At 33.5% G+C, this 10,000-nt stretch overlaps 1 protein-coding gene across 1 annotated transcript in view; it reads left to right on the top strand.

Moving 5' to 3' along the window:
* Nucleotides 1-10,000, top strand: part of LOC136844435 (cell adhesion molecule 2-like) — an 855,447-nt gene that overhangs the window by 495,509 nt on the left and 349,938 nt on the right. The gene's annotated exons all lie outside the window — the stretch shown is intronic.

A 10,000-nucleotide genomic window follows, 5' to 3' on the forward strand; every position in this document is an offset into this window, starting at 1 on the left:
TTTCGGAATGTTAAAAATGTGTAGGAAAAGGTATTATTCAAGCAAGACAGGTTTTGGAGAGTGTCGTATTTATTGATGAATTTGTTAATAAACTAAAAACCAGGAAATGGAAAAACTAAGACAAAAGGGGGTGCAGTTTTTGAGAAATATAAAATTCTTACTTGTATCTTCGAGATGTTCATTCACGTATAAAATAGGGGTTCTCTCTCTCTCTCTCTCTCTCTCTCTCTCTCTCTCTCTCTCTCTCTCTCTCTCTCTCTCTCTCTCTCTCTCCAATTTGGGAAATATAATATCCTCAAAGACCACAGACCCACACATTTAATGAGAAGTTAACCTTAGCCACTAAATGAAGCACATTAACTATAGGTTACCTTTGCATAAGTGCGATCCGGGCTTTCCTTTGAGCATTCATAGCAAAGGCGAGAGGCTATGAGTTGGTTGATATAGCTGAGTCATTAATTTTACAACAAATATTTGAGTACTGTTTCAGAATCAACAAGGCTTTTTGAAGTACATTCATATGAGATTTGCTTTTTATAAGAGAGAGAGAGAGAGAGAGAGAGAGAGAGAGAGAGAGAAAAGAGAAGAAAGATTTTGCTATTGTTTAGTGGACGTTTATGCGAATTATATCATTAGTCTACCTGTAAATAACTAATAAGAGGGTATTTCATAGAAAGAAAAGTATATTGCATCATTTAATTCTTCGTATAATTAATCCTAGGAAATTGTTTGTCTAAAATATAATTGATTAATATTTCCATACACTAATGTTGTGAGAAATTTATCTCTATTTATTAACTGCAACAAACTAAGGCGAACAGCAACTCGCAGAGGAAATATTATCCATTTAGAAAGTTCTAAAAAGTTGGTTAACAATTTTTTTTAATCTTATAACTTACAGTGACAAATGATTAACCACCCCACCCATCCCCACCCACCCTCTCTCTCTCTCTCTCTCTCTCTCTCTCTCTCTCTCTCTCTCTCTCTCTCTCTCTCTCTCTCTCAATCTTCATATCAACATGTCTCTTGTTTTTATATTTGTCGTTCTCCCTGTCTGTCTATCAGTTCATCGATTGAATGCTAACTTTGGAAGTATTAGTTAACTTTATGATAACTTAGCCTCAAAATGACTAAACAATTTTTTTTATTTTAACTGGATTTTAGTTATTAGAATAAAATCAGAAATGAGAGAAACGAAAATAGTGACTGATAAATTTACCTTTGACGCTGTACTAGAGAGAGAGAGAGAGAGAGAGAGAGAGAGAGAGACAGAGAGAGAGAGAGGAAGTATGAGAAGAGCTTTATTCACTTATACGTTCCAAGTCGACTGCTGCTTTTGTGCATATAGGAAGCTTGAAAGCGATTTTAAATTGATGTTCGCCTCTTGAAATACATTTCCACAGCATTTTGAGTAAATACATCAAATCCTATTGTTTAAGAAAAAAATATTCTCAGAAACAAGTTAATTATAATCTCACGAATTAATTACAAATGAAAAACCGGCTAAGCATCTTCAAGGAAAATACTCTTAAAGATTAATTTAAAAGATAATATTACGTTTTTCTGGCATTCGGAGTAAAGCCTTATCCTCGGGGGAACAAGATCATTTCAAACACCTTTAAAGCTCCTTTCCGATGAAAATATTATTTTTTCTCTCTCTCTCTCTCTCTCTCTCTCTCTCTCTCTCTCTCTCTCTCTCTCTCTCTCTCTCTCTCTGCTTGAACACCCAAGTACCATCTACTCCATCATTAGTTCTATCTAATACAAAGCCTTTATAAGGATATCATCCTTGTGCATTGCGTCACTCCTTGTTCCACGAAAATTGTAACGATAGTTAATTTTAAGTACAAAGCTCTTAACACACAGGTATAAAACACTTCATGCACGCGTGTCTGTAAGTATGTATATATGTGTGTGAAAGTGAAAGAGGTAGGCAATGGGAGATAAAAAAATAAAGTCCATTTGATTACATTATTATCTTAATCACACAGGTATATGAGCAGATTTGATTAAATTTTAGTTGTGCCTGTGAGCAATGCCGGATTATCTCAACAGCGTGTTATTAATCCATGTAATTATACTGTGGTATAATTATAATGTGATATAATTAAGAGTAAAATTGTTTTACTGGAGCACACACCCCGGTCCTTAATTTTGGTCCTGTTGTTAGATTTTTTGTGGTTTTGGATCCTTCTGATTTTATTCATGTTGGAAAAATAGGATACAGTTCCAATTACGTTTGGAGTATTATGTGGTATATAACACACACTCATTCATAGATATAAAATAGTAGATTGTTTTATGTCAAAGTAGGGCCGCCGGGGAACATAACTGGTAAAGACTCCTGGAGCTAATTTGTTAATAAAACTTTTATTTTGCCTCTGTTCTGAGGTTACACTTTCTACAAAAAACTAAATAAAAAAATTGAATGTAAATTGTCCAACATTAATCGGAGAAGGATTTTGAGAAAACATACCGCTTTGCAGTAGGAAAGGTTATACTCGACGCCTCATGAATAGTTTAACAGTTCTACGTAGAAGACAGTGAATCAAAACTAATTTTCTTGAAAGCTTAAATTACCCAGTATCCGATCATCTAATCGATGTTGAAAACCAACAACGAGGTAATCGAAACACAGCTTTGGTAAACCAATCATAAGATATTCTCTTTCTAATGATCATGATTCCAACACCTAATTTTTGAAAAGGCACGGGAACTTATTTCTTAATATATAAAAACAATGTTTTAATTAGAATTTACCTGTAACGATATTTCCATAACACACGTGTCAACATTATGATTTATTTCCCTCTCTCAGTTTCGTAAGTTTCTGCTCCCATAAGTAAGCTACTTTAGAAATCGTCAATCCATATTGCTTTCGAAAGCGCAGTGCTTGTTATCGCTTGTTATTTCGAACACCTAAACCATACGCTTGTCAGACGCACAACAGAACTACAATATACCCTGATGAAAAAATAAAGCTAACCTACTGTAAGTCAGGCTCGATTTCTAGCAAATAAAATTCTTAATGAAATTATTGATTTCAATTAATCAGGGCACCCTCACCTTTACCAAAAGAGGTTAAATAATAGATATTTGATTTTTTTTTTTTTCGTGAATGAAGCTGATCTTTTAAACGTGATTACATTTTTCCCCCTCGTTCATAATTAATATAGAAACTCTACGCTCAGTGACTCCTTAGCCTAAAACTCCCTTTTTTATCTTACACACACACACACACATATATATATATATATATATATATATATATATATATATATATATATATATATATATATATATATATATATATATATATATATATATGTGTGTGTGTGTTACAGTCAACATGCGTAATCAGTCATTACGCGCAATGACTGAAATTTCAGTCATCCTGCGTAATGCACTTAGGGAGACATTTGATCCCAGAGCTAGAGAACACGGCGAAACAGTGAGTCATCTACACTGTTTCGCCGGGTTTAGTACTAGTCCCTGGGGGCCAAAAGTATTTCGCCGTGTTTAGTCTACCTCCTGGGGATCAAATGTCCCCAAGTGCATTACGCGTGATGACTGAAATTTCAGTCATTACGCGTAATGACTGATTACGCGTTGACTGTAATATATATATATATATATATATATATATATATATATATATATATATATATATATATATATATATATATATATATATATATATATATATATATATATATTATATATATATATATATATATATATATATATATATATATATAAATATATATATATATATAATATATATAATATATATATATATATATATATATATTATAAAAACAAAAATTCAATCTCTTTTCCTTTTACGATATGTATTTTAGCCAATGAGTTGTGTCTTGCGGTTTTTAAATCTATATTTAACGCCGTCTTGATCAACAGTACCCGAAGAAACCAAAGATTCTTAAATAACTCTCACAAGGGATAGATTAGACTAGGCTATTCTGCCTCGTAGGGTATTTTGCAATCTAATGGCGAAAACTTTACTGACTTAAGACAAGAAGCCATTGTAAGCGCACGTAACCTTCCGAACCATAAGGTTGTGGGGAGGGGACGGGGTGGGGGGGCGGGGTGGGGCTGGAATCTGCCCGATAACAAAGGAAACTTTCAAGCGGAAATTTTCATCTAAACGTCTTATATCTTGAGCAATGAGGAATTTCCTTCATACGGGAGAAACTTCGTAGTAAATTAACGAATAACTTGCAGAACTTTGTGCTGTTTTCGCAGCAGGTTTTACTTATAAAGGGTGTAGTTTTGTTTGTTGTCTTTCTCCTTGAGAATAAATTCTGCGGGTTATAATAAAGACCAATCAGTTTAATCGAGGATATTCATTTCTGTCTAAAAAAATATGTCCTTAAGTAATACTGTAAGAGTAATAATGCACATGGGCAATTTTTCTCGTTATTGTATAAAATGGAAACATGCCTGTTATGGTCTTCTCAGTAATTTCAAAAGAATACAGACTATACCTGAATTATTACGGAATTTGCAGATTCCAGTTTTGCAATAGCTGAACAAAACTAAATATACAAACATTATGCACACACACACACACACACACACACACACACACACACACACACACATATATATATATATATATATATATATATATATATATATATATATATATATATATATATATATATATATATATAATAAACTGAAAATGATAACAAACCTATTCTCAAGATTTGACCCAATCTCCAGAATTAATCACCTATCTCTAAATTGAGCATCAACAATACTAGGCCTGTTATTCATTCCCTACCCGTTCTGAGCTATACCTTCACGCTCTTCACTAATGTGATCCTCAGTAACTACATCTCTACACAAAGAATTCAAAACCCTCCTAGGACCCACTAACCCGGGAAGAACAATCATATTTGTGTCTCTATTTAGATTCATCGTATTCAACAACTTATATAATTATATATATATATATATATATATATATATATATATATATATATATATATATATATATATATATATATATACATATATATATATATATATATATATATATATATATATATATATATATATATATATATATATATATATATATATATATATATATATAGAGTAATGATCTCTCAGTCTCTCTTTCTATCACACACACACACACACCCTCATGTGGAGGCGAATGGCTTCCAGACAGAGTATTAAGCTGCCGAAGGGCGCGAGAGTAAGCAAATCAGATGTAGTAAGAGCGCGAACAAGTATCTCCGTCTGTGGAATGCGATCAGCTCTTTCCCTTATTGCTGGAAACAGTAAAGCTAAAATCACGGGGCGAGATCGAATCACCACGAAGAGGAATTCGCCTTTGTGAGCAACGGATGTCTAAATTACACTCCCTCCTTGGAAGCGGCTTATATTGAATCTTGCCTTTATCAGTTAGAGAGAGAGAGAGAGAGAGAGAGAGAGAGAGAGAGAGAGAGAGAGAGAGAGAGAGAGAGAGAGAGAGAGAGAGTGTTTATGTATATGAACGTGTGTGGGTGACAGAGATAGGCCACTGTTTATCTTTCTATTATTATAAATTACTTTCTACCTTTTTTCGTGTTTTTACAATCAGTCTGTGCCTCTATCAGCTAAAGTTATTTTTTATTTAACATATTTTACATTTGTGTTCTTCTGTTTCAAGCTTCCTCCCATTTAATAGAAAATAACATAGATTAAATTCTGCCCTCTTTTGTTCCCATCAAAATTTTGACATCAGACTTAATTTACAATTTCAAGTAGCTAATGACCAGTGTTGGCTACTTCATACCTAATACCAATTGTTCATATCACGTTATGACATTCAGCAAGTGTCATAATCAAGGTCTCACCAAAATAACAAATTAGATATTTAATTCTTTAATAACAGTATGACCAAGTAAGATGGTGTTGCATAACGAACGCCACTTATGCAAAAATGGAAAAACTTAATTTTACTCTTACACAAATGTAACACGCACCGTGCCTCAAAGGAACTGATGCCTAAGAACAGCTAAACATGAAAGTTTATAATTATTATGCATGGATGCCGACGTTTTTCAAGTATTTAGCGTGATAAATTGAAGGAAATATCACGACAGCTTAAAAAAGTCTGGATTCTAGTAAAGCGGCTGCAGATAAAATCTAGATATACCAGAGTTGGCATGGAAGTTATGCGAAAACTTACAGTTTTCTAATGAAAGATCCCTCCCACTCGTCAAACTTTCAGCTGTGCATACAGAATTCTTCCAAAATGTTTGGAATTGAAGATTCGAGGTCAAGAAATAAATTCTGCAAAGCCTTGTCATCGATTTATTTCAGGATATTAAAGTCTTAAATATTTTGGTGAAATATCCATCAACGCCTCCAAACAGTAAAAACAAAGAAACTGTGTGAACGAAAAATGAATTTCCTTTCCGGGGTCAGTAAGTTGCACTATGCTACTTTAACAGTGAAAGTGATATGTCACATATCTCTACATTGGGCAAAAGATAATTTTCTTATGTTTGACCTTCTTACCTCCGATGATTTGAGCTCACGTATTCACTTTTCATGACGTTGACCTCAGATGTGGAAAAAGACCTGTGGTAATCAATAGGATATTTACACCGAATGAATGTTTTCCAGCCAAAAGATTATACAAAAATATTTTAAACTGGTTCTATCTATTTTGAAAAAGGAATAGATTTTTGTGATCCCTAAGGTCACGCGTTTACTCAGTCTAGGATTTTGCCGCTGTGGGACTGACAAATAAAATATTTTCCATCAGAACCTTTTGATTGGAAGAATTATTAATAGAAACTTCGGCGAGATATTGAAAAAGAAGGCATAACAATTAAGAGTGTTCAGCTCGTTGCGTGTGCGTGAGTATTTAATTTAAACTCCAAGAATTTTCTACTTTGTGATAATGACAATAAATGATCTAATTGTCGAATTGCTAACTTATGTCTTTCAGGTCGCTAGAGTTATATTTTATCACTGTGATTAATTTTTCATAAAAAAATTAATTAATTGAGGTGCTATGTTGAAATGTATTATTTATGCCATATGCTGCCTCTTTCATCCACATCACAAAAAAATTTAAAATATCACTACGGTATTTGTGTTTAGTTATAACAACATTTGAAGTTTTTTTTTTTTTAAGTTATCTCTTTTGTGACTGCGTTGGTCTGTCTTTCAAATTGGTTGCAACTGAGGAGCCGGGGTCAAGAAATGAATGCTGCAAAGCTTTGTATTCGATCCCTTACATGATATTAAAATCAAAATTATTTTGAGGAAATTTTCATCGACGAATCTCCTCGCAGTGAGGGAAACGAACCGTGCGAACGTAAAATGAAATTTCCTTCTGGGCTTGGAAGTTTCAATGTTCTTGTCTTACAAAGAAAAATTTTTAAACTCCAAACAACGATGAAGATTTGAGTTTGTAAATTCGCTGCTCATGTGATTACGAAAGACCTGTGTTAATCGATAAGGAACTTTAACTACTTTGGGGTCTTTCATCCCAGGAGTTAAAAATTACGGCATTTAAGCTCTAAACAGAAGTTATTTAAAGGGTTAAGTTTCTGTGTAATTTCCCTACTAAATGTGAATACTTTGAGGTCACACAGTCATTTCATCTGGAATTGTGCCTTTTTTTTTGAATGACCAGTAAAATATTTTCAGCCAAAACCTTTTGACTGGAAGCATCAGCCATGAGCACTTGGGCGAATGATGAGAAAAGGCATAACAATAATTAACTATCCATACGAGTGAGGTAGGTAAACTCCCAGGAGTTGCCACTTTGCGAAAATTACATAGCAATTTACCTAACTGTCTAAATAATACGGTTATGATTTATTACTTTGATTATTTTCCATAAATGTATTCAAATTAGAGGCTATGTCAAGATATATAATTTGTTTTTTTTGCCAACCGCTGTATTGCTCTTTGACGCCACAAAATATATGAAATATTTGCGCATTCATGTTTAATAATCTTATCAACAATTCAAGCTGTGCTTTCTTTCATATTTAATAGTTTGTGCCTGGCGTTGGGCATTTTACCGCAATAACTACGAGGAGCTATTGTTAACATACATACATACATACATACATACATACATACATACATACATACATACATACATACATACATACATACATACATACATACATACATACATAAGAATGAAGAAAGGAAAATATTTCCTTATGTTTCACGAATGCAAAGTGCTAATTTATATACATACATACATACATACATACATACATACATACATACATACATACATATTAATAAAGTATTAAAGAATTTTCCATTCCAAGACAACTATAAAAGGAAATTCCCTCACAAGATGAAAAATTCGCACAAGCGAAAGAATGACAAAAGAAAATGAAGAAGTAGAAGGTTCTTCAGGAAAACCTTATTTGCCTCCACGATCGCGTATGAATATTTTGGCAGTCACTTAGCGCCGTAAAGAAAATTGAAAAGATTCGTTTGATAAGGGCTTATGCATTATGCCATGAGCATAACCAATACCGCAAACTTTTCATAACAAGAACCTAATGCGAAACTTCGGACAGACCGGAAGACGCCGATTTCGTGATTGCTGTGAAGGAAAGGATTCTTAAGGAAAGGATTCTAAAGGAAAGGATTCTAAAGGAAAGGATTCTTAAGGAAAGGATTCTTAAAGAAAAATTCTTTGGAATTGGAGAGTCAAATATGCTCATTTATTTATTTAAAATAAATTTATAAGTCAAACAAAATACACCTTAGAGAAATCAATGGATAATTGTAAAGAAATTTCGAATGATTAATGAATTATATTGTGGAACAAAATGTATACGAAAGATAGGTTAGATCTGCTAATGTAAGAGTAAAAGAGAGGTAAAAATTGAGGAAAATGGAAAAAATAAAGCTATGACAAATAACAATGTTATGATTTTTTGTCACTTTTCTTATGTGAAGTTTAACTTTCCTTCACTACCTCGTACCGTCAGAGAAATAGAGGTAAAAGCCTGGCCTAAATCCAAAGATAGAAGGGTAAAGGAGGCCATTCTAAATCTTATATCTTTCTTTGACGAACCCACTACTACAGTTCGGTAATTTCTCAAACTAGATTTCGCATCACATTAACCTAAATGACAGATGGTAACCTCTCACTTAATAATCCTTAATTCAGCAACGCAAGACCACCTTCCCTTGAGTAATAAGGCACTGACGGTATTCTCCATTTTATCAAGAATCTGCTCTTGATTTCCAAAATTTTTTCGTATGAGCAAATAATGATAAAATCTATCTCAAGAGAAATGGAACTATTTAGTACCCAGATCCTTGCTAATAATAATGCACAGCAATAAATAGGTTCAATGTACCATCAAATCATCAAATAGCCTACGGAAGGGCTTTCAAAAGTAGCAAAAGTATTAACAGAATAAAAGCTAGGATGATTACTGTTTTTCACTCTTACAAAAGGATGCTGTTCAGAGGCTTCAGTCACCTAGGACTGATGGTATCCTTGATAATGAGACGGGGCACGATTCCTTCAGAGGAGAGGAAAGAGGTGGCCTGTATACTATTCAAATTTACAAGATCGGTTGGAAATTGCAAGTCCTCAAACCTAATTTTGTGTATTATCCCACCGCAATTCTTGCAAGACCACTGAAAATTGTGAATGAACAGTTTTTCAGCACTGAACTGAACATCTGCAAGAGATTAGCTTATTCAAATCACTTTAATAATATGATGAACAGAATTTGCAAGAATCTTTAGAGGGACATTTTCTTCACAAAACTCCTAATTTAGGTTCAGATTTTACCTTTGACGTATAGTCATATTTTAAATAAACAACTGCGAGAGAGAGAGAGAGAGAGAGAGAGAGAGAGAGAGAGAGAGAGAGAGAGAGAGAGAGAGAGAGAGAGAGAGAGAGAGAAAGAGAGAGAGAGAGAGAGAGAGAGAGATAATAAAGTTCATAAATTGGCCTACCAGTGATTCGAGATGCATT

The sequence above is a fragment of the Macrobrachium rosenbergii genome, chromosome 12, assembly GCF_040412425.1.
Source record: "Macrobrachium rosenbergii isolate ZJJX-2024 chromosome 12, ASM4041242v1, whole genome shotgun sequence".
In the NCBI taxonomy this organism is placed as follows: domain Eukaryota; kingdom Metazoa; phylum Arthropoda; class Malacostraca; order Decapoda; family Palaemonidae; genus Macrobrachium; species Macrobrachium rosenbergii.